Source organism: Ochlerotatus camptorhynchus, unplaced genomic scaffold (genome assembly GCF_037179485.1).
Source record: "Ochlerotatus camptorhynchus isolate MF236.1 unplaced genomic scaffold, CSIRO-AGI_Acam_v1.1 ptg000573l, whole genome shotgun sequence".
NCBI lineage: Eukaryota > Metazoa > Arthropoda > Insecta > Diptera > Culicidae > Ochlerotatus > Ochlerotatus camptorhynchus.
In genome coordinates, this window is record NW_027041054.1 from 17,788 (window position 1) to 43,589 (window position 25,802).

Consider the following 25,802-nt stretch of genomic DNA (forward strand, 5'->3'; position numbering starts at 1 on the left):
GCAACGGTGAAGCAGCAGAAAACGAAGGTGGCAGGGCAACAGCCCTTGAAGCACGCGCAGAAGACGACAGGCTACCGGCCCCTGATTTTCAAGAAGTTGAGGAGGAGATCGGTCGGCTGAAGAACAACAAAGCAACTGGTGTAGAGCAACTACCAAGTGAGCTATTAAAATACGGTGGTGAAGCACTGGCTAGAGCGCTGCACTGGGTAATTGCCAAGATTTGGGAGGAGAAGATATTACCGGAGGAGTGGATGAAAGGTGTCGTATGCCCAATCTACAAAAGGGCAACACGTTGGATTGCTGCAACTACCGCGCGATCATACTGCTGAGCGCCGCCTACAAGGTATTCTCCCAAATTCTATGCCGCCGCCTGTCACCATTTGCAAGAGAGTTCGTGGGGCAATACCAGGCGGAATTCATGGGTGCCCGCGCTACCACGGACCAAATTTTCGCAGAAATGCCGCGAATACAACGTGCCCACACATCATTTGTTCATCGATTTAAAATCCGCATACGACACAATCGATCGAGATCAGCTATGGCAGATTATGCACTAGTACGGATTTCCCGATAAAATGACGCGATTGGTCAAGGCGACGATGGATCGAGTGATGTGCGTTGTTCGAGTATTGGGGACACTCGAGTCCCTTTGAATCTCGAAGGGGGTTACGGCAAGGTGATGGACTTTCGTGTCTGCTTTTCAACATCGCGTTAGAAGGTGTGCCAGCTTCAGCTCCTTGGCTTCGCCGATGACATTGACTTCATGGCACGGAACTTTGAGACGATGGCGGAAATGTACATCAGACTGAAGGCTAAAGCTAGGCGGATTGGACTTGCCATAAACGTATCAAAGACAAAATACATTAAAGGAAGAGGTTCTAGGGAAGACAATGTTAGCCTCCCACCCCGAGTTCAGATTGTCGGTGACGAAATCGAGGTGGTCGATGAGTTCGTGTATTTGGGCTCACTGGTGACCGCCAAAAATGATACCAGCAGAGAAATTCAAAGACGCATTATGGCAGGGAATCGTGCCTACTTTGGATTACGGAGGGTCGAATAAAATTCACCGTCGCACGAAGTTGACTGTCTACAAGACGCTGATTAGACCGGTGGTCCTCTACGGCCACGAGACCGTGTCTATGCTCGTGGAGGACCAACGCGCCCTTGGTGTTTTCGAACGGAAGGTGTTGCGTACCATCTACGGTGGAGTGCAGATGGATGACGGAACGTGGAAGAGGCGAATGAACTACGAATTGCACCAGCTGCTGGGAGAACCATCCATCGTCCACATTGCAAAAATTGGGGGAAAAAGGAACAAAGAACAAAGTCAGTTTGTCATTGTCAGTTCATCTCGGTGAGCAAACCGTTAAATCTGAACCGGAGAAATGGCGCCTTTTTGCTCAACATTTCATTAGTTCGTGCAATGAATCTTCGACCTCACCAAATCAAATCACGATTGCTATAAGCGATTCTCCAACATTTGAGCTCCGTCCGTTTCACATCAGTGAACATACCGTCAATCTAACTCTTCAAAGGATGAAACTCTCGTTTGCTGCCGGGCCAGGCGGCATTCCTGCGTCCGTTCTGAAGCTGTGTTCGGAGTCGTTGCTCACTCCCTTGGTGATGTTATTTCATCTGTCACTACACGAGCGTAAATTTCCTGAGGCGTTGAAATTTTCCCCGTCCACAAGAAAGGCGATAAAAGGAATGTCCAGCATTACAGAGGCATCACATCACTATGTTACTGCTCCAAAGTGTTCGAGATCATCATCAATGAGGCGCTCTTCAGCTCTTGTAAAAACTACATCTCCACGGCTCAGCATGGATTCTACCCAAAACGGTCAGTTACAACCGATTTGACCGAATTCGTGCCGCTCTGCGTTCGTACCATGGACACGGACAAACCGACGTTGTTTACACTGATCTCAAGGCTGCATTTGACCAAGTAGACCTCAACATTCCTTTGAGCAAGCTTGAGAAACTCGGAGTGTCTGGATCCTTCGTCTCGTGGTTCAAATCTTACCTTACGAACCGTTCGCTTTGCGTTAAGATTGGAGCTTCTCGTTCTGAAGTGTTCACACGAACGTTTTCCGGCGTTCCACAAGGAAGTAATCTGGGACCCCTTGCTGTTTTCGCTTTTCATCAACGAGCTTTCGCGTCTACTGCCACCTGGATGCCGGCTATTCTACGCTGACCATGTCAAAATGTATGTGGTTATCAATTGCATCGCTGATTGTGAGGAGTTGCAGCTGACTGTGGATCGTGTGCAGAGTTGGTGCTCCCGTAACTTCTTGACACTCAGCATCAACAAGTGCAATGTGATATCATTTCACCGCCAACAAAACCCGACAATATTTGATTATTCCATTTCCGGGCAAACATTAGAGAGGATTTGCCAGATCAAAGATTTGGGAGTAACACTCGACTGTGAATTGACCTTCAAACCGCACTTCAATGACATCCTGACTAAAGCTAACAGGCTGTTTGGCTTTATGTTCTAAATATGTGAAGACTTTCGCGATGCGCTTTGCCTGCGGGCGCTGTATTGTTAGTTAGTACGTTCAATCTTAGAGTATAGTCAACCGGTGGAAACTAGCTATTTTAAATTGGCTCACTACTTGACTAGCCCATTGGTACCAAGTAAATCGATTAACAATAACCGGTACAGAGAAAGTTTGTTCGCTACGCGCTTCGTCATCTGCCCTGGCGTGACATGGCTAACTTGCCGTCTTACGTGGATCGCTGTCGTCTGCTTGGAATCGACACCTTGGATCAAAGAAGAAGCTGTGTTTGCTGCTAAAATCATACAGCGTAATTTTGTACATCTCGCAGCTCGTAATCTGTAATATGGGTTGAATAACCCTATCCGTGCCGTCGCTAATGCGTTTGATGACGTCTATGCATTGTTTAACTTTAATGTGCCGTTACATGTTTTTAATAGAAGACTGTCCTGAATTGATACGTGTCCTGTTTTTGTTTTAATTATATATTTTTTATTATAGTCACTTTAACGCTCTTGGGTCATTCGTGACTTGTCCGGGGGTGAGATTTGAACTCGTGATTTTGGCGTGAGAGGTATGGATGCTAACCACTACGCCGGGGTCGCCCCCTTTAATTATACATTTTTAATTCAATAAGGCAACCATATGTCAGATGAATCATTGAAACAATATATAAATAATTAAATAAATATCTTTTAAAAATAAAAGTCGTGTCATTTTTGGCCTGCCTAACTTTGTGTTTCATTGCCATCATAGCACGACAAGTTACGTTTTCATAATAATGTTGAAAACGTTATCCGATTTCATAATTCTATCGATCCACAGTGTTTAAAAAACTAGCTCATTCAGCAGTACGGGCAATTTTGGATATCTTTATGGGGCTGTACCCAAACCACGTTGACACCTGACGTTCCGACTATAGCTGATATTTGCGCCGTTAAGTTCTCGAAATTCCATTGATGCTATTATTGACGGTATTTATAAGATTTAAGACAGTTAAACATAATCAATGAAGGTTGTCATAATGGTTTGGGATTTCAATATACATACAGTATTCCCTCCATATGAACCGTTGCGAGCGAAAGTGGCACATAAGCCGTTTTTATCAAGTTCGACGTTTTTGTAGTGTTTCAGTTTGAAACTTTACTTCTATTGATATGACTGAGGAGACGGGGGTGATTATAGTAACCCCCTCCCCCTGATTTTGCAAGCTGTGATATCGCAGCTCGGAATATCAAGCTAACAAAACTCACCAGCTACAAATCTCAATAAACTGTGGAGAGATTGAGTTTCATGACTTTTGCTTTACACCCAAACACAACGGAAGCTTCCATAACGGCTGGCAGCAGTCACTGCGTGTCTGCCATCGGTGAAGAGTAAAAAGAGATAGCAAACTATACCTTCTCTTTCTAAAAAACCGATGTGCAACGGAATCATTTTTGTGTCGAGTCAACTCTCAACTTGATTTTTTCACGTTCTGAATAGTCTCGCAATATTAAAGGAGCTTGTAAAATCAATATCAAGCATAATATGTTGTTCCAATGTCACGCGTGATATTGAGAGTGTATGAGAGCGGAAAAATATCAATTGATTGCTGATTTGGCAGGAAAAATTATTTTTGACATTTATTTCAAAACATCGATCTTTGAACAGCTGTAACTATTTTCACTCACTATGCGGCTAGACTACCATGCGTCTCCATCGATTTATAACGACTGTAACATGGTCTAGTATAAGAGAGGAGCAGATTCAAAACAAACTGCCTTGGCAACCTATACCTAGGTGGTTTCTAGCAACACTGCCAATGCAATCAATATAGGCGCTGCTAGATTGGCTCTGGCTTTGACAGTTCGTTTGCCTCAAAACCAGCCAGTCCGCTCCTCTCTTATACTAGACCTTCTCTAGTCACGACGCACGGTAGTCTAGTCGCATAGGAGTATTGATCGAAAACCCAAAAGTTGATAATTTCAAACAAATATAACTCAAAAACGAAAAAAAAAAACCATCGCTGATTCTGTGATATAATGTGTAAAAAACCTAAATTTTCAAGGAAAAATATTTAAAAAAAACATTGCGTCCTTTATCTTCAAATCATGAAAACCATTAAAAACAAATACAATCAATGTTTTTCAATACAAAATCTCAATATCATTCTTAGTTCTAAAAACTATTAATTATTTTTCATTTGATATTTTGATTTTTAAAATCTGCCCAGTCTAATCTAATCTAATCTGATCTAACACCAACACAGCCAGTTCTTGAAAGCATCCTGGAAAATGATATATATACCATAATTATTCTTGTCTATTTGATATATGTTTCACATCGAAGATGCGTCACACATATCAAAACGGCCAGGCCTGCGGTGCAGCATTTAAGGGACAAGATGATTCAGAAAACAGATTGAAAGCAAGTTTTCCATTCAACTGACATCACAATCCATACGAAGACCTAAGACCTTCCTTATAAAGACGATTTCGTACGGATTGTGATGTCAGTTGAATGGAAAATTCGCTTTCAATCGGTTTCGCAATTCTCGGAGCTGATAGTCCCCGGTCCAGCACCGCCTTCTTCACGATAGCTCTTTCAATTCGGCCAGTTGTCTTTGAAGGACGCCCCGATCGCTTAGCTGGTGAGATAGAACCACGCTTTTTGTACATCTGCACAATTCTAGCAACCGTATCTTTGTGTCGATACTGAAGTAGAAAAATTTCACTTAATTCTACAAAACCTAATCTTAGAAACTGTACCATAAAAAAAAAAGAAGACGAACACAAAACAATAAACTACCCGCATGGTTCAATCCACAACTGAAAAATTTGAAGAATAAAAAACAGAAAGCTCATAAACTATACAAAAAAGAAAAAACTGAAACCAATTTGCGAAACTATCACAACTTATGCAACCAATTACATACAGCCACCAACTCTGCATATGAGGACTATAACCGCAAAGTCGAAAATGAAGTCAAATCATGTCCTAAGAACTTTTTTAATTATGTAAACACGAAATTAAAAAGCAGCAATTTTCCTTCGCGAATGAATTTGGATGCAAATGTAGGTGAGAATTCTTCTGAAATTTGCAGCCTCTTTGCAAATTTCTTCCAAGAAGTATACACCACATTTTCCGAAGAAGATCGTGACCGCGATTTCTTTGCATTCATTCCTGAAATTTCTAAAAACATCTCTGTCAACCAACTTTCTCAACATGAAGTCCTCAATGCACTAAAAAACTTAAACGCGTCGAAAGGGTCTGGACCTGACGGCATCGCACCCATATTTTTGAAAAACCTTTCTGAAGAACTCGCATTTCCTCTAGAGCGTCTTTTCAACATGTCTCTGAAAAATGGAAAATTTCCTGAAATTTGGAAATCATCTTATTTGGTACCTATTTTCAAATCAGGTGCAAAATCAGACATTCGAAATTATCGTGGAATTGCTATTATTTCTTGCATTCCAAAACTTTTTGAATCAATCGTAAACGGCAATATTTTTCAGCAGGTGAAAAATCTAATTACAAGTAAACAGCACGGCTTTTTTAAAGGTCGTTCAACTACCTCTAATCTTCTAGAATATGTATCTTTCATTATTAAAGCGTTGGACAGTGGCAAGCACGTTGAAGCGCTATACACCGACTTCAGTAAAGCATTTGACCGCATCGACATACCATTATTAATCCTCAAATTGCAGAAAATAGGAATGGAGCCTGGACTTTTGAATTGGCTTCAATCATACCTAACACATCGTAAACAAATAGTTCGCTTTCAAAATAAACTTTCAGAACCAATTTCAGTCACCTCTGGGGTACCCCAGGGTTCTCATTTAGGCCCACTTCTTTTTATTTTGTACATAAACGACATTTCCTACATACTTAAAAAAATAAAATTGCTTGTATATGCAGACGACATGGAAATAAGTAATTCTAGCGATGCAGAAGAATTCCAGAATGAAATCAATATATTCCACACCTGGTGTAGTAAAAGTCTACTTAAACTGAACGTAAAAAAATGTACTGCAATAGCATTTAGCAGAAAAATTGAAACACCGCATATTGAAATATCATTAGGCAACCAAATAGTAGAAAAAAGCAAAATTGTAAGAGATCTAGGTGTAATCCTAGACTCCAAACTAACTTTTATAGAACATTATAATACTATCATTAGTAAAGCAAACAGAATGCTAGGCTTCATCAAAAGGTTCAGTCATAATTTCGAAGACCCATACACTATTAAGCTTTTATATACCACATATGTAAGGCCAATTCTGGAATACTGCCACCTAGTATGGAATCCATACATTTCCATACACGAAGAACGCATAGAATCTGTCCAAAAACAATTCCTTTTATATGCTTTACGTAAATTGAATTGGACTGCATTTCCATTACCATCTTACGAAGCACGCTGCATGCTCATCAATATACAAACACTTAAGGAGCGCCGCCAATTTGCAATGCTTTTCTTCATCAACGACATTATTTCAATGCGCATAGATTCGGCAGAAATTCTCGCACAATTAAATTTTTACACACCTTGTCGATATCTTAGAACACGGAATTTATTTTCAGAAACATCGTACAGAACAAACTATGCAAAAAATAGCCCAATCAATCAAATGATGCGCCTATATAATTTGCATTGCGGAACTATTGACATCACTATGTCCAAGCAGCAAATACAAACTAAGCTAAAACAGAATAGAATTAATGCATAGTATGTAAGTAAACATTGTAATAATCATTGTATGTAGTCTACACTGGCTTGACGAAATGGAAATAAATGGAAATAAATGGAAATAAATGTGGGTGGCCCTTAAGACTAGTATGTCCCGAAGAAATGTGCTCAACTTTTTGGCTCAGCTCTGGTACTCTCTTCGGTCCCAAGCTAGTCGATGCACCCCTCGAAACATAGGAAAATCCACGAACCTCTCATTTTATCTGTCAAACTTTCTTAGATAATCAAAACAAGCATAGTGTAGTACTAGAATTTTAAACTAGAATGAGCTACGTTAATCAATTTGCACGGGACCAATAGGCTAGTCAAGTAGTGAGCCAATTCCAAATCGATAGTTTCGTATTGATTATTGCTTAAACTCTGTAAAACACACTTAAATCGTAGTATCCGTTTGGAGGTGGATAAACTTTTTTTTGCTTAATTTTTTCCCTGTTTTATAATTTATCACAGGAAATCTCAAGAAAAGATATAAACGCTTTCAGAGTTGGTTGGAAATGCTAACATGAAGCTTTAGTGTTATAATTTATTAGCTAGAGAATGATCTTTAGAAGAGGGTAGGTGGATAGTTCCGTTAGAGTACGGCAGTATGAAAATTGAATAGAAGTTGAAAATGAGCGAAGGGCCATTAATGCGACAGTTTTTGAAGTCAGACGCACATCTTTTGCCTAACCCGTACGATGTACGCGGAGACTTGAAGTATGTCTTCAAGTCTACAGGCAAAAGATGTGCGTCCTCCTTCTGCTCATAACTGACTGCGGCTGTGGAATAGTTCTAGCGACGTTTCATCACTACCTAAAGCCCCACGTTTGCGAGAGCATTTCCAGTCGATGGTGTGTTATAATGCAATTCTTCTTTACCCAACTATTGTGTTGCTCCTCTCGTCATGACCAACGTGGTAGCCTTAATTTCAATAACAATGTGATAAATAAACATAAATTACTGAATCATTGAGGAACACTCATAAAATGAAACTGATTTTCACCAGAAAAACAAAAAAAATGTAAATTGGTAGGGGGTGGATAAACTTTTTTTGCATACTGTAAATTGTACCCGTTCAATTTTGGCAGCAAGCCTGAAAATTTAGTGTTGCTAAAATCAAACGGTCTTATTTTGAAGTTCAATTTATGATTCTGTTGACTTCAGACCACTGCGAGGCATCGCTATGACATAGACGTTACTAATAATAAATCTTTTATTAAAAGTTGTAATCACAAGGAGAAAAAACACACTATTTTCAAATTCCGTTCAATCTTGGCTCGTTGCCAAAATTAAATCCCGTGCCAAAAGCGAACGGTTTTGTGATTTTGTTGCTAAAATCGAACCGTGCCTAAATCAAACGACTACTGTACAAATATTTAAATTAAATAAATAGTAAGCTCTCACCAGATTCTGCAGTTGTTTGTAACCATTCAACACTGTTGGCCATCATAATCACAAGTGTTAATAAGTAGGAACGAACTCACCAAATGAATCCATGAGTACCGTGGAGGCACCATATTCGAAGCGGTTCCTAAATCGACGCACTCAATAATGTTCAACTTTCTTTAAATTCCGGTTTAATTGCTTATCTTTTGGCAGATACGCGTATTTCGTCAACTACTTGCAGACTTCATCAGTGCCAAGTACTTGGCACTGATGAAGTCTGCAAGTAGTAGACGAAATACGCGTATCTGTCAAAAGATAAGCGATTATAACGGAATTTAGAGGAAATAAACCAACCCACTCAAAGCTCTTCATAAAGGGATTCCGTTAAGAGGATCGACAAATTTAAAGGAATGTTCGACTATTTTCAATCATTATTTTTGAAATGTTACTTCTGCAAATATTACTTCCTGTGCTCTAGGGATGATGGTGTAACAAAGTTTAAAAAAATATCTTGTCAAAATCGAGATGCGATGAAAATTAAACGAGTGCGTCATCATTAGGGACGCGTCAAATATGGTGCTGGCACGGTAATGTCAACAGAATGAAATTGCATGGCGCTACTGGTACTTTGATTGTCCACCTTTCTTGCTTGAATCAGGATGATATCCACCTGGTACTATTCAACATAATTAACATGTAGCCTCTCCTTGAGTACATCCCGATTCCTAGTGATTCCTTTTCTTCAGGGAGAATTTCCTGTAGTCCTGTATCTGTTATCTTTTTTTGTAATTTTCACATTTTAATCATCCAGATCAGGTTCAGCTAATATGAAATATCACTAAAAGAGTCCGCAGGATTAGCCCTTGTGGTTCGCTTCTCCGTGACGTCGTCGCAAACGAAATAACGTCGGGGTCACGGAAAGACAGCCCAAAACTTGAATAACTTTAGAAATCACTATCAGATTGGTTTCTTATACTGTTTTAAAAATATGCCGAAATCGTTTCTCCGAAAAAAAAATCACAACAAAGAAAATGCACGTCAAACTTGTTCCTGATTTTTAAAATCTGCCCAATGGTTATTAAAAATTTATAAATTTTTGAAAAAAGCAATTTTTGAAAAAAAAAACCGATTTTTTGGACCACCCTAACATGGAAATGGTCACCCTAATGATAACATAAATAAATAAGGGTCTTATATTGTGCGATAAGGAACAACACTACAAATTTTTACGAAATTCTGAGAACCACTATATCGTTTTGCTATGGAATGGCTGTATTAGAGTATTTTGAAAAAGAGCGTCTCGTGTAAAATTGACTCTATAGTGGATATGTACCATTTTGCCCCGTAACGTGGGTAGATCACCTTTTCGTGGTACGTTACGGGATTTTTTTTAAGATCTACCACCGATAGTCCTGACTACTTCAAACTAGGGGAACAATATTTTTCAGTAATCAAAGGAACACTTGTCCTTGTTACTTTTTATGCCTTGTTGATAGTGACAAGCCTCGGCTTTGACCACCGAGGACAATCTTGAAACAAGGAAAAAATGAGTTAGTTAGTCTGCATCTATGTGATTGCTAATCTTCTATTCGTTGTTCTCTAGCTTGAGGTGGTTAAGACTAGGGTTCTGATGCATGGTCATTATTGGTGTCATTGCTTAATTTTGTTGGTAAGGAATCCAATTTTGACTGACAAAAGGGCGCGCCTTTGGAAGCTGCTCTCACTCTTCGAAGGGTAAAAATAGCGGGAAGGTATGAAGGTAAGAATGTCAACTGTATCAAGACCTTACGCCTTCACCCACCACTATTTCTCGATTGTCCTTCAACCCATTGCGTTGATTTTTTGTATGTGATTAGTGTCAACCTCAAACTACCCAACCAACACACTTCCGTATCGAAAAGTTGCGGTAACTTGATTGTGACCGGAATAAGTCGCATAGGAGTTGCTACAACCGTTTTGTGACAGGCTTGTGTGCTGCTAGGGTAGTTGAAGAACAGCCGAGAAATAGCGGTGGGTGAACGGCACCGCCCACCGCATATATGAAGGGAATGCTGTAGGCCAATTCAACACTTAAATTCGCACTGTTCTACGTTTCGCTAGAAGGTGGCACGCAACTTGCAGGGCACTATCTTCAATAAATCCAGTCAGTTAATTTGCTGCGACTGACAACGTAGACATTGTCGGAAGAACGTCTGATACGGCGCCCATCCCTTCTGACTGGCAGCTCGGGCCATTCTAACTGCCCACCATCGACTGATGCGCAAATTTATAGATGAGTGTTTTTCTTCTAATCTCTAACACCGTTATTTGCCAGCAGCGAAAAAAACTGATTAGCTATGCTTCCGTTCAGCGTGTGTCCTCCTCCGTTATCATTAGCGTTCCCCGCCTTATCTGCCAGTGGCGAGTTATTTAAATCGGATCGAATATTTTGCTTGTGTACCCCACAAGCATCGCTTGAAAGACAGGACGACTCAAAAATGTGCAACGAGTTATGTCAATACGGTATTCCGTCAGATGTTGGCATGCATTTCAGAATGGTATAGGCATGAGTTATTAGACGTGCCACAGCTTAGTAATGACTCAGCGATTATTCGGCATAATTTATTCCAGAGTATATAATAAACATGATTCATAAAAGTTTATTGTTGTTTTTTCACTAAGAATAGGAACTTTTCTTTCCTAGGGAGCCAAAATTTTGGATGGCAGTTTTATGGTGGAATTTAAATTATGATTCTTATCTTTTTATGATGATAATTACAATCTGAATTTGCTTTGTGTTAAAATTTATGATTTAGGTAATTCACGATTAGCTGATCAATGTATATGATTTGTTTACTCAAATAATTAATTAGCATATTTAGCTATTTACAATCATCTCTACCATTTTACATTCCAGGTACCTGACCCTATTCTTGCGGTTGTCTATAAAAGAGTCCCGTGGACGTAATTCAATTTCCAGTAATCGCGATGCCACCCAATCAAGCGGATCGATCTTCAAATACAGAATTCATTCGTGATCGTGCTGTCAGCAATCCTTCGGATAATTTTCCATTGGAATCACAATCGTTCGATTGTACCGCCAGTTTTTGTTAACCCGCCGAACACAGGTATTTATAAACTACAATACCCCTCCTTGTAGATTTGATGTGGAACGAGGTTTTTCCTAGATAGAGCACAATTTGTTCAAACATGGCTCCGACGATGACTCAATGGTCGGTCGGCTGCAGAAGGGTTCTTTTTTTTATCTTTGTCGAAAAATGTCGCAATGATTCTCGCTCTCACACGTGAATGCGATCGCTAGTGAAACAACGAATCTTATGTTTCTTTGCATGTGTCATCGAAGGGATCGTAACGGAATATTTGTGTTCAACAGAGACAAAGACACTGATTTAAGAGTGCAGTACGCGAACCTCAAACGATTTATTGTGAAAAGTGGTTTAGGGAAAACGCTCCTATAGTTACGGTACTGGAATTTATGCTGATTTCGAATATAAATGGGGTAACATGCATTTTTGATCGATTACTCGTGTTATAACGTTAAATTAGTTACAATTGGAGAATAATTCAAATATGTCCTTTACCTTTCGTAGCCTTTGCACCTATAGTTGTGGTAGAATCGCGCCTTCGTCCAAAATCTAGAGTGCATTTGGCGCAGTTAACATTTGTGGGTACACGTTACCTATGAATGGAGGAAAATTTATCATTAAATTGATAGGTTAAACTGTAAAACGAACATTTTCTCTGCAAAATAGAGAAGAAAAGCAACAAGTTGAATTGCTAACACGATAGTAGTGGCAAAAAAGGAACTTGCATGCAATCCTGCATGTGCGACCACTTGACGACCAGCGACGAATGCTGAGCGAATATTTTTCCCGCGCGTTGTAAATGTAACCATGTGAGTATGCATTTTTATTTAATGGCGAAGCGTTTAAAATAACCGTGCCAACTTCCAACGAACACCACAAGGACTGTTTACGTTCAAAAATCCTTATCGCCAGTTCAGATCAGAAGAGCATCGCTGATACCCTCTCAATTAGATTACGTGGTACATGGGAGCAGCGTTGCCAGGTCATTTTCAGAAAAATCTGGACCAGGTAAAATATTAAATCTGGTAAAATCTGGAATGCTCCAAAAAATCCTGTTTTTAACATAATGCTATTTAAATAAAAGTGATGTGCCAATCTCCCGTAATAATAGGTCAGTATGATCACCTGGAATTTATTTAAAGTACTAGAATGGTTATAAATTACAGGTTTAAATAAATTATATGAAGCAAATAACTTGTTAGCATTGCTAAAATCATCCAAAAGTTGAAAAGTATTGACACGGTGTGCCCAAAAGGTTCAAATATCCATTACGCAGCATTTCAAAAATTGAGTTAAATGTGAGTAAAAAACAGCAGAAAATATGGTTAGAATTGTTTGATAAACTGTTACTTTTTTTAAAAAGAATGAAAAGAAAAGAATCAAGGAAATTTGATCGGATGGATTTTTTGAACTAATAGTCGATGTAGTCCTTACTATTTGTTGCAGTACCATAATTTAAAGATTTTATTAGCTCTAAATAATTCTAATATTAATCTGAGGTTGATCAGATTTACAATTTAGTTCTTGGCATCATACAACACACAACACCTAGCAGACCAGTAGGCAATTTTATTTTGAAGCAAAATTCACCGGGCTGAAGTGGTAATCAAAACCCAACATTGTGGAACTCACACACAGTTTACCTAAACTACGGGTAACTCCACTATTCGCATGACCATTACGAATAATTGTATGTCAAAGAATAATGTTATTATATTACTAAAATGAATGTCTGATAGCTTCATTTTTGAAGTCTCAGGATCTTGCAATTATTCTAAATTCCGGAATTCATATTTTTCCTGCGTCCCAGATCATGAATTTTTTTGTTAGTCTGAATTTACTTGGAACTCTTCACAGGATATTTTCGCTTTTTTTTTTAGTTCAATTCGAATCATCCTAGAATTTTTTATATTCCGCTAAAATAATCTTGAAAATATCTAAAGTTTTCCAGTAACATTCTAAGAGTTCTTAGCATTACCTCTTGTAATCTCTTATAAATCACTCTCCAATTCCACAACTCCCTCAAATTGGTAAGAATTCCCAAAAATTGGCTCAATTTTGTGCCCATTTTTCTCCATGAAATTCTTAAAATATTCTTAACAATTTCCTTGGTACATTCTTCAGAATGACCGTCACACTCTTTTCAGACTTATCCGATAATTCCCTTTAAACTGCTTTGTAGGTAAGGTCAGAATTGTTTTGAAGTCCTTTTCAGTATTACCTAACTACTCAAGTATTTTGCCAAAATGGTTTTGAAAGTCTCCCAGAAATTGCGTTTGAAATTTTATTAAAATTAATCTCCATAGAAAAACATTGGACAGAGTTCCATTGAAATTATTCTCACGATTCGTATCAGCATACTCCTTAAGTTTCATCATAAGAATTTTTTGTATTTCATTTATTGACAAAATCTCCATGCAATTGTCATCAGAGTTGACAAGACAATTGACACCGTCTTCAACCAGAGGTTGCACAGACTGAATATTTAACACACACTAATCCAGGCCTCCGTCGTTCGGTAAATTTTGAACTACAGAACTGTTCGGTAAAAGTTTAAAAATCAGTGAAAAATCCAATTATTAAAAAGTTATCCTGAACTTGTACAGAAGTTGTTCAGTTTACCCCATTTATTGATGAAAAATAAAATTTATAAATTTTCTTGATATCCCACGTGTAACGGTCATTTGAAAATTTTACCGAGTTGTTCTACTGTTCAAAAACCCGGTAAATTCCTACCGACTTCGGTGATCTGAATTAAGTGTGCACTAAACAACGGACATTACACCACACCCATTAGACCACTGACCAGTAGGGAAATTTTCAGGTTGCCAAAATTTGCACCGGCTAGAGCGGGAATCAAACCCTCACTTCGTGGCACTCACAATACCCGAAGCCCACAAAGATGGATGTAATTCTACTCAGAAGCAGCTTGAAATTTTCCTTGGATTTCACAAAGAATTCGCCTCACACTTAACTGTGAACTATTTTCAGAATTATCTTAAAATTCCAATAATGTCCAACGTTGATGGCCTTAAATAATCAAAGTAGCAAGTTTGGCTTTTTATTTTATTTTTTATTAGAGGGTAAATCAATTGCAGTGATATTTTTAAAGCAAAATATACGTGGTCTGTCTGTGTATCTGGCAAGACGACTAAAAGTCTGGAAAATTCAGATAAATCTGGAATACTGGCAACGCTGCATGGGAGGGTATTGAATTTCTACCCGAGCAAAGTATTAGATTAAATTGAAATCTAAATTTGATGATGTGATTTCGCTGATAATGATTGCTCAGATGTTTTATTTCAATTGATTTGTTTTACATTTCTCGACCAACTATTAGCTTTTGCAAACAAAACTTGTTAAGCTCTTTGGCATTACAGATTTTGTTTGGCATTTTTCAATTGTTGATAAAACATGTTCTTAGTTTTTCATAAACTTACCTTACCTTACCAATCAGGCTAAGGCCTTGATGTCCTCTACTGTCAGAAGCAGTCGTCTCCTCTCGACTCGATCCATGGCCACACGTCGCCAGTCTCTTAGTCTACGAAGGATCCGCAAGTCGCCCTCTTGGGTCGCATTCGAGAACCATTTTCACTAGTTCGTCGTCCGGCATTCTTACGACGTGTCCACCCCACCGTAGTCGCCCCATTTTTCTAGTGTGGACGATTTATGGTTCCCCCAGCAGCTGGCGCAATTCGTGGTTTATTCGCCTCCTCCACGTATCGTCATCCATCTACACTCCACCATAGAAGGTACGCAACACCTTCCGTTTGAAAACACCACGACCCAAATACACAAACTCGTCAACCACCTCGATTTCATCATCGTCAATCTGAACTCGGGTGGGAGGCTAACATTGCCTTCGCTAGAACCTCTTCCTATCATGTATTTCGTTTTCGATGCGTTGATGGCAAGTCCAATCCGCCTAGCTTTAGCCTTTAGCCTTTCCACTATCATCTCAAAGCTGGAAGCTGAAGCTCTTCTTTTATCACACCTTCTAACGCGAAGTTAAATAGCAGACACGAAAGACGCATTTCGCGCCAAATCGTATGCGGAGCTGGCAACACCCTTTCAGATTTCAATTAAATTTTCTGGATGTGTAGTTTAGTTTTTCAAAAATTTATCCTAACTTTGAGAAGAGCCAAACTGTTTTTGCTGATTTTTTTCAAAAAAATATTATGGAAAAATTACAACTCCTACAAAAATGTGTTGTATGGATGACTTTTAGGAAACTGTCCAAATTATAGCATGTATGAATATAGGTTTAAAACATTGAAAATATATAAATAGATGATATATAAACAATCCTGTCTTTTCTCTCTCTCATATTATCAGATTTTGCCTCAGTAGTAGACAACAGAATAAGGGAATGATATTTTTTTTTGACAAGGTCTGCATTTCCAGAAAGTTTTATTGAACTCTGAGAGGGTGCTGCCAATTCCGAATACGATTTGGCGAGAAATGCATCAAGAGCGCTTTTCATATGAAAATCTCGATTAATCAAAATGAACTTCCCAAATAGCATTTCTTGTTTTATTGCACTCTATTAGTGGTTTTGAGATCAATTTTATAAAACCGTCAATAAAACTAATAGCTCCAGCACAACCTTTTGATAACCGCTATAAGATCGTCGGACCAATCTTGATAAAGTTTATAAAGCATGTTTGAGAATCACAATAAAGCTGTCTTAAAACCTTTTGTAAGAAGGCCCCATACTCTACAAAAGGTTCTCATAGCCTCTCTAAGAGTAATATTGTATTCAAGCAGTTTTATTACGCTTTGGTGGAAATCAGTTATAAATCCAATTTAATTTTTATTTGTTTCAAAGCAACCACCACAAATAAGCTTGTTGTTGTTCTGTCCTGCTGATTTTTTTTCTACATGGAAATCTTTAGCGGTAAAAATAGGTTTAAGTGTTGATGTCAAGATCACCATGCAATCAATTTTGTTTCATGTCAACATTAGTGAAAATCTTAAAGAAAATATATGACTTTTTAGAAGTTCCAAAACATATGCGCTTGAAATTTTATCGTGTGTATTGGGATAATAAGAGGGTTAAATAAATGCGCCTCCAAAATAATTCAACTTAACAAAAAAGATTGTTTCAGAAATCAACTGAATTTGATGGAATCATCTTAATTTTACAGAAAATAGATCTCAATAAATAAATTCATACCAATGCACACTGGAAATCATTTCGGATCTCTAATTTAGCCATTATTGTTCATGGATTTTATTCCAAGGCTAATGGCATTTTCGTAATGACAATATGGAGACAGAGGACAGCAGTCGAGTATTAAGACAGAGACACTGAAGAAGTCTGCACATTGTAGACGAAATATGCGTATCTGTCAAGGATAAGCAAATAAGGTAGTGGAATTAAATGGAAATTACTAATCCTTCTCTCTCTCATTATAAGAAAAACCACTTTTGACAAGTTGCAACTGAATGCATTGTATATGACCGTCATAAAGCTGTAGGTAATGGTTGCAGCTGCAATAAAACCTTTACAAATTTTGAATATATAGCCAAGCAGCTCTAGATTTGTTACTTGGGTTAAGTGCTGATTAGACAAAATCCGCATTTTAATCGCAAATTGAGCTTCATTGGGTTCTGAGATGATTTTGAGCTTCACTGGATTAGTTTTGTGTGAAAATGGTACGTTAAAAAAATTATTTCAGCTCCTTAAAAGTGCCCATCTCGCGATGTATGGACGGATGGTAGTAAACATAATTACCTATCTTGAGGCAAAGTTTCATCCAAATCAAACATGGCCTTTTTTTTAATCGACTTTAAATTTTTAAAATCGATTTTTTTCAATAAAGGGGTCAGATGGAATTTTTTCCAGTATTTTTTTTTCGAAAACTTAAACAATTTCCTTAAAGTCATCCATACAACACATTTTTGTAGGAGTTGTCATTTTTCCATAACATTTTTTTGAAAAAAAATCAGAAAAAGTTTGGCCCTTATCAAATGTTAGTCTAGATAAATTTCGGAAAAACTGAGTATGCAAAAGTGCTTATTTAGTCAAAGTCTACACATCCAGAAAATTTCATTGAAATCTGAGAGGGTGTTGCCAGCTTCGATTCGATTTGGCGCGAAATGCGTCGAACATCCATCACCTTGCCGTAACTCCCTTTGCGAGTGTCCCTCGAGAGTGTCCCCGATACTCGAACAACGCACATCACTCGATCCATCGTCGCCTTATCCAATCGCGTCAGTTTATCCGGAAATCCGTACTTGTGCATAATCTGCCATAGCTGATCTCGATCGATTGTGTCGTATGCGGATTTGAAATCGATGAACAAATAATGTGTGGGTACGTTGTATTTGCGGCATTTCTTCAAAATCTGCCGAATCGCGAAAATTCGGTCTGTGGTAGCGCGGGCACCCATGAGCCCCGCCTGGGATTGCCCACGCACTCTCTTGCAAATGGTGACTCACGGCGGCTTAGAATTTGCGAGAGTATTTTGTAGTTGCAGCAATCCATCTTGTCACTTTTTTGTAGATTGGGCATACACGGTGAGAAAAAAATACCCTGCGTCCAGTTCACTTTTACCTACTTTCGACTAGTTTGTCTCCTTTTCTTCTTATAATGTTGTCAAAAAACGGATACGCAGTGGCCAGTACCTGACTAGCACCAAACCCAACATGCGACGCATAAAATTAAGTTACGTTCGAGGTAAAAACTGGAACGCGCCAAAATTGGTCGACAAAGAAATCGTTTCTTTCAGTCAAAATTCATATCACAGAAATCTTCTTATTTTTCTTTTGGTAGTTCAATTCATATATTTAAAGGAAAAAATGTTCGTTTATTCTTTTGGTTTGCCAAATCCGAAGTGCCGTGCTTTCCGCTTAACCCCTTCCATTAAATTTTGCACAGTGGTCTAATCGACCATATTCGCCACCGAACGCCAGTTAGATTTAAACCACAGACAAACAGACATAACACTTCATTGTGTATCTTCGTTCACGCATTTAACGGTTGATTTGAATATTATCAGTTTCGTGAACTACTCGCCGCAGCACTGGCATCGGATCACTTTGACGTTTCTATACATTCTATAGAACTTTTATGCAATATTGTTTGCGAGTTAGCGAGCAATCTTGTTTTCCACTAGAAGCCAGAGAGATGTCATTACTGAGGTCCTATGTTTTGATATACTATGCTTTCAAGAAAAACTTTTTCAAAGTGTTACGTCTGTTTGTCTGTGTTTAAACTGCTGCTCGTTTTTCATGGATTTATTAGTTTTTTTAGATTCCGTTTGAGCAAGGCCTAATACCGTTCGATAGGGCGGAGTTCTGGGCTGTTAGGAGGGTTGTGGTCTTTGGGTACCAAAACCACGTTGTTCGCATCGTACCACTCGATTGCCTTTTTCCCATAGTGGCAGCTCGCCAAGACCGGCCAGAACAGGTCTATTATGTTGCTTTAGGAATGGTAGCAGCCGCTTTTCCAGGCTCTCCTGGACGTTGATCTCTTGATTGATGGTTCCCGTAGTAATGAAAATGCCGCTTTTTAGACCACACGTGCATATGGCCTGCTAGATGAGATATTTTTCGGGAACTTCGATAGTTTGCCACCTTCCCTTTTCCTGATGCGGTATAAAACTCCTGTCCCGGAAGCTGCTTGAAATCCGCCTTCACATAAGTTTCGTCGTCCACGACGACACAGTCGAACTTTGTGAGCAGATTCGTATACAGCTTTCGGGACCGCTGCTTTGCCGACGTGTTTTGTTTGTAATCTCGGTTAGCCACCTTCACCTTCTTAAACGTCGACAACCCGACAAGCTTGCCAGCGACGTCCCGGATGGAGAGGTTAGGATTCCGCTTATATTTCACCGCCACCTTCTTCGTCGTCGCTGGCCACGTCTGGATTACGATTGCCTGGCGGTCGACAGACGCTCCCCGAACACTTTTAAAACATTTGTCACTGTCGATTTGGCCACATCGACCGATTTATCCAGCAATGTTGCCAACTTGGCGTGTGAGAACGTTGGATTCTCTAGCTGCGCGAGCAAAATTTTGAAACGCTGCTCCTCTTGCTTGGGCGTCGTTTTGAAAACTGGAGAGTAAACGGTGAAAACTCATCATAGCAACCATTGTATATGCACTCAACTTCCAAATGCAGCACTTCAGGTTTTTTTTTTTCTAATGCATTTTTAACAGAAATGCACCAATTTGAAGTTGACCAATTTTTGCGCGTTCCAGACTTTATCATACCGATTTTTCTCAATATTTGGATAGTTATGAACAGATTATTTTTTTTAGAAAACATACAGAGTTTAAAGGTTTTTCAAATAGGTGGAAAATTTTAATACCGATAAATTATCGTTTCTTCTTTTTGAGCAGCTTGAATTCACTCGTCGAGCACCAAACCCAAACCCCCATTGTTCACTAAATAAAATAATTTCTGATGTTCAGATGTTCTGATTTCTGAATTCTCTTTCGAAGTGACATTAGTTTCGTTTTCTGATTGTTTAGTTAACCATTAACCAATTAAATTTTTGGTTTTGTCGAATCGATGGACAAGCCATTTTAGCAATCCGCAAACTGATTGATTACAGTTGGCGATTCGAAGAGCTAGCTGAATATTTTGACATTCCTAAACTTCCAAATCAAAGTTTTGTGTTGTGACAAAAAAGCAAGACAATTGATAAAACAGAGAGTGCAAATTGAGAAATACGGATGGAATTAGCCCAAAGTGTGTCGCAGGTGTTTACTGACATCAAATACTGAGTACATTTACATCGAGCAACAACAAGCGAATTCAATATCTGTTTGATCTGCCAAACGCTTAAATAAAGTTGAAATGTGGTTTGATTAGAAGAATTTGAGAAAATGAAAGTTCAAACATAGAAAGTTGATGAAGAATCACGAGTTTGAATACAAACAAATAACCAGATAAAGATTGTTTCTTTTTTAAAGAAATCTCCAGCCGGAAGTAGGTTTGTCTCTCGGTACTGGGACTTGATTTTTTGTAATTTCAGACTTGTACAAAAGATAGAAATCACTAAGAAAATGAAGGTTCTAGGATTTCGAAATCTTTTGAATAGATAAACTCTTTAGAAAGTAAAAACCTCTTTATGAACTTTGAATGCACTCAAGAGAGATTCACGTAGATCCGCGCTAAGACCATATGATACAGAATTTATATAGATTTTTGTCAGCCAGATACAGATTCAAAATAAAAATCGGTGAAAATACAGATTTAAATTAGTAAAATGTGGCACCACTGGCTGGTAGGTTGCACGTGAATCATCCAGGCAATTTATAACATCCACCAATTTTTTACAGCGCATTTCGAGGACATAATCAAGGTATGAATCAACTCAAAGAAAACTTTCTGGCCCACTCAATATCTGGTTGGACCAAAACAACATGACTAACTACGCATGATTCCCACAACCACAAGACAGCAGATTAAGTCCACTCAAACAAAAATAATTAACATTTTGGAAATCCCAATCTAGACAGGAATTAACTCAGCTAGTAACAATGTGGTTTCTTCGTTTGCACACGTTTTCAGATTACACCCCTAATCGGACTCAATAGTTTGCTGCTTCCCGGTAGCTGCCTCCGGCTGGAAAGACAGCCAGATCACAACTGACTGAAGAAGACGAACTAACCCGCTCTCTTATTAACTCCGGGCTGGCTGCTGCTGATGTGCAGTGCGTTATCAGTGACGGCTCGGGACGGATGAAAAATATATTTATTGTTGTATCGCTGACGACGTCGTAAACTCTTTCGTGGTCCTCCCCTTCCGACCGGCTGCGTCGACGCAGTAGTGTGGAGGGCAGTTGCGAGCCCAGCTCATATTCCGCAAGACGCAAGTAAGCAAAACGCGCGCGGGTTATCAGACTCCACACAAGACAAGCACATTTCTAAACAATCAACCAGCCAACTGGTGACTTTGGTTTGCTGCAGTGGAAAGCTAATGTGTCCTGGAATTGTAGTGTTTTTTTTTGCAACCAAAGTCTCATCTCGCACGAGTCGAGAGCCGTTACAATCTGATCCAAATTCCCAGCCAGATCGGACGCGTAGTGAGTGATCCGGTGACGGTGGAGTTTAATGAAGTTGTGAACGGTTTTTTTTTTGCGTGAGTGAAACGCTTTGCGATCAAGAAGCCTCTCAAGACATCTTATCACGTCAAGTTGAGCGAAGAACGAGTCTTAGAATCAATATTTGCTTTGTATTATCAGCGGAGAAGCGGAACACCCTATAGGAACGTAAATACAACGCAGTGCATGTTCAATTTCGTTCTAAATGCGAAGAAGAAGGCTTGAAAAAATGTGCCAACCTAAAAACCACAGTGGACGTCGATCCAGAGATACGCCATGAAAAGCACGTGTGGTGGATAATCGATCCCCGGTTTATATCGCGAGTGTGAACAGTTCAAACATTGCATCATTGCACACTGCTTTACCAGCCAGTGCTGCTCTACACTGTAGATAGGGCTAGAAAAGCGCGCAGCAGAGTGTTCCGGTGATAAGCGGCAGTCGTTTCGGTATCTGGATTTCCTTTGGTGCCCAACCCCTTTCGAGTAAACAAAACTACAGGGTAAGTCGCATGCTTACTGTTCACAACACATAATGACTAAAATTGTATCACTTTGAGTCACTTTATCATTTCTAAGAAAGGAGTGACCAATTCCAGGTGATGTGAAACGCAAATTTTCGATCCGTGATGACTCTTTCCGCTTAAAACTCATAACTGCATAATATGGCAATATTATGGTGCATCAATGGAAAGTAAACAAGATTTGCTTTGTTTTCCAATCAATAGTTATAAAAAGCAGTCCTTTTTTTGACTTCAACTCTGTTTTAAAGAACTTTTGTATTCAAGAGCAAATTTTCATTATGTCGTAAGTAACATTCGCACCAATCCGAGAAAAATAAGGTTTTGTTTTGATGACCGAAAATTTATTCCTATTTCCAAGTAAACACATATAATCTCATAGTGATAGCAATGTTTAACATATTTAGCAGGGTTTTAAGCATACAAATGCAAATCGCTAGCTTTAGTTATTATTAGTTATTATACGTCTTTTGGTGGCCCCTATTGTTACTTAAGTCAAAGTGTATTTACCAGGATATTCGGGAGAATTATCAATTACGTCTCCTTACGTGCAGCCCATTCATCATTTTAGGACCACCGAAATCATCTTAGCAACAAACAGTTCGATTTATTCACTTTAATAATGAGAAAGCGAAACGACGAACGTACACTTTTCACGGGTTTCTCAGCGCTGTTACTTAAGTCAAACGGCATCTCCATAGAAATTGGGCGACTTAAGTAACATCGAAAACTGTTTTGATCGGAAGGTGATTACGTCGAAAAGCAATTTGACTGGTAAATAAATTTAAAAATGGGATTTGATCCTATATTCGGACAGTATATAGTGTAATAGCAGGAGAATCGATTGACACTGATAGCTCGACTTTGTTTACCTTTGTTACATTCGACGTAATGAAAATTTGCTCTTGTATTCGTCGAACATTTTCTAAAGGTTGAACACGAAAAAATCCGGACATGAAAATCTTGTTGCATAAGCCCTGTTCCCACTTGTTTGGCTGCCAAACTCCATTTCCGCTTGAAATTCTTCAGGTCAATTGCAGTTCCACCCTTTTTCTTCAGAATGTGCTTCACAATTGACCAGTATTCCTCAATTGGCCTTAGTTCCGGAGTATTGCCAAACGAGGAACTTTTTGGGGAATTTCAACTTCTTTTTGATTTTACATTCGTCTGGGGCACTTTTCCGGTCAACCGTGGTATAACTGGTCGAAAACTGCCAGGAGCGGATAGACCGGAATTTTCGTTTCGAGAGTGCAGGATCGAAACGCGACGTCCTTGCTCCGGTGAAGCCATGATGTAAACAAATGAACTTATCCCGACAACCAATGCCTACTATGATTATATACACTCCTGAACGAATCCACCTATGATGAGATCTGACGCTTCTTACTAATATAAATTTTAACAAAGGTTTCATATAACGTAAAGTGGTAGGTGAATTCTCATCTGAAACTGGCCACTTCTGGTACCTGAACATGGCTTGATATAGCCAGTGTGATCCTGGGCTCTTTGAATGACTATCATTGAACTGTTTTTTTTTTTAATTTTCATGTCATTTGATCTGTCACATTGTGGGTTTTATTCGTTTCGGGTCGAATTTAGTCTCATGATCCATATAAACCGGAACATGTTTAGGTCACATCTCCTGAACCAGTTGATCGGTTCCAAAACTATTCAAAAGCATTCTATGGGACCATAAAACCTTTCATTTGTTGCGTCCAATTCGGATCAGTGGTTGCCGTATTTTGACGTAGGATTACGTCTGTGATTTTTATATGGCGGTACACTTTGTGAAAACCGAAAATGGAACATGTAACAAAATTATGAAAGATTTTGAACATTAATAGCTCAGCTGCCCCTGGACCGGTTTCAATAATTTTATCACCAATCGATCATAAATATGTCTACGCATCAATGCAATGCTTCTGATTGATGATTTTAAACAAGAAACTATTATAAATTTTCAAATTTGCATCAATATTGACTCTGAAAAAGTTGAAATGTCAAGCATTGTCCAATGTACAAATAAAAAGTGATAATTTTATCACTGTTTTCATGAAATAAACGTTCTTCCCTAACTCAGTCTTCATAATCGAGTACCACTTGGTTGCACATCATTCTGCTGTAACCTGAAAAGATATGGTGAGCAGGCAGCAGAAGCAGCAATAGCAGCAGTAGGAAGGCGGTGGCTGGTTAGGTACAGGCATGGAAAATCATTTGCATTCATTTCGTGCATTCATTTACATTCATTTGTCCCTAACTTTTTTCATCAACAGAATTCCACAAAATGATGTATGGAGTTTTTGTAGGCTTTGTTATTACCTACAACTTTTGTTAACAACTCAAATCCGTATTTCTTATGCATGACGAACCAGAGCGAACAGAAGCCACTACTGTTTTTCAGTGAATGTATTTCACATTCACTGAAAAACAGTAACAAGTTGTGCCCGCTCTAGTTCGTGATGCATAAGAGATACATATTTGAGTTATGGCGAAGACAACCAATCAAGAAGACTGGCAACTCTTCCATTTTCTCATACAAACGCTGTGAGACAGGTACAATCGCGACATCTGTCGCTCAAAGGTAAATGCTTCGAACGAATTTGATAGCAAAGATTACATCCTCAGACGAAGGGTTTGTGTATTTGCTCATTTTTCTATGCGTTGCTTCCACCTTCACTCAAGCGCAGCGCTACTGTATCTGTCGCTTGAATTTTGGCAAAGTTACCAGTCTTCTTGATTTGTTGTCTTCGGTTATGGGCAAAAGTTGTAGTTAATAACAAAACCTACAAAAGCTCTATACATCATTTTGCGGAATTCTGTTGATGAGAAATTTTAGGGATATATGAATGTAAATGAATGCACGAAATGAATGCAAATGATTTTGCATGCCTGTACCTAACCAGCCACCACCTTCCTACTGCTGCTATTGCTACTTCTGCTGCCTGCTCACCATATCTTTCAGGTTAAAGCAGAATGATGTGCAACCAAGTGGTACTCGATTATGAAGACTGAGTTTGGGAAGAACGTTTATTTCATGAAAATAGTGATAAAATTGAATGTAAATGAATGTATCGTAATGTCAAACGTATCTCCGGTCTGATTTACGAGGTGTGGTGAAGGTGTTCTTGGAAAATGAGATCCTTTATGCTGTCACCTACATTGAACACGCCAAGCGTAAGCGACCATGGATGTCATCTACGCTTTGAAGCGACAGAGACGCACTCTGTACGGTTTCGGAGGTTAAATCATTACCAACTTTGGCAACAAAACGGCCCTTTTCAGGGCCAACAAGCTTATTACAGTAAAGAGTTGGAATAGAAGTTATCTGTGTCTGTTTGCCCATATTCAAAACCACACGCCTCCAACGACTACACAAAATGCTCTCCAGAGTTGTAATCTTGTAACCAAACTTGGAAGCAGGGGTGCAAGTGATTTTGATCGATTCTCTTAATCAAATTTGGTACGCCTACAGTTCAAAAACGGAAAGAGTTAAGATATTAGATGATCGATCAATTAAAAGAACTAAATGCTCTTGACATTTGT

The 25,802-nt window shown here is 38.9% G+C and overlaps 1 protein-coding gene across 4 annotated transcripts in view; it reads left to right on the forward strand.

Moving 5' to 3' along the window:
• Positions 1-11,516: 11,516 nt before the first annotated feature.
• The window catches only part of LOC135713598 (uncharacterized), a 101,208-nt gene continuing 86,922 nt past the window's right edge, over positions 11,517-25,802 (forward strand). The window contains exons 1-3 of one of the 4 annotated variants that reach the window (XM_065236729.1): positions 11,517-11,705; positions 11,942-12,493; positions 21,211-22,241. The gene's annotated coding sequence lies outside the window, so the exon portion shown is untranslated. Of the gene's footprint in view, positions 11,706-11,742; positions 12,494-21,210; positions 22,242-25,802 lie in introns of those variants that run through there. The other 3 variants (XM_065236730.1, XM_065236727.1, XM_065236728.1) reach the window with 3 other exon arrangements.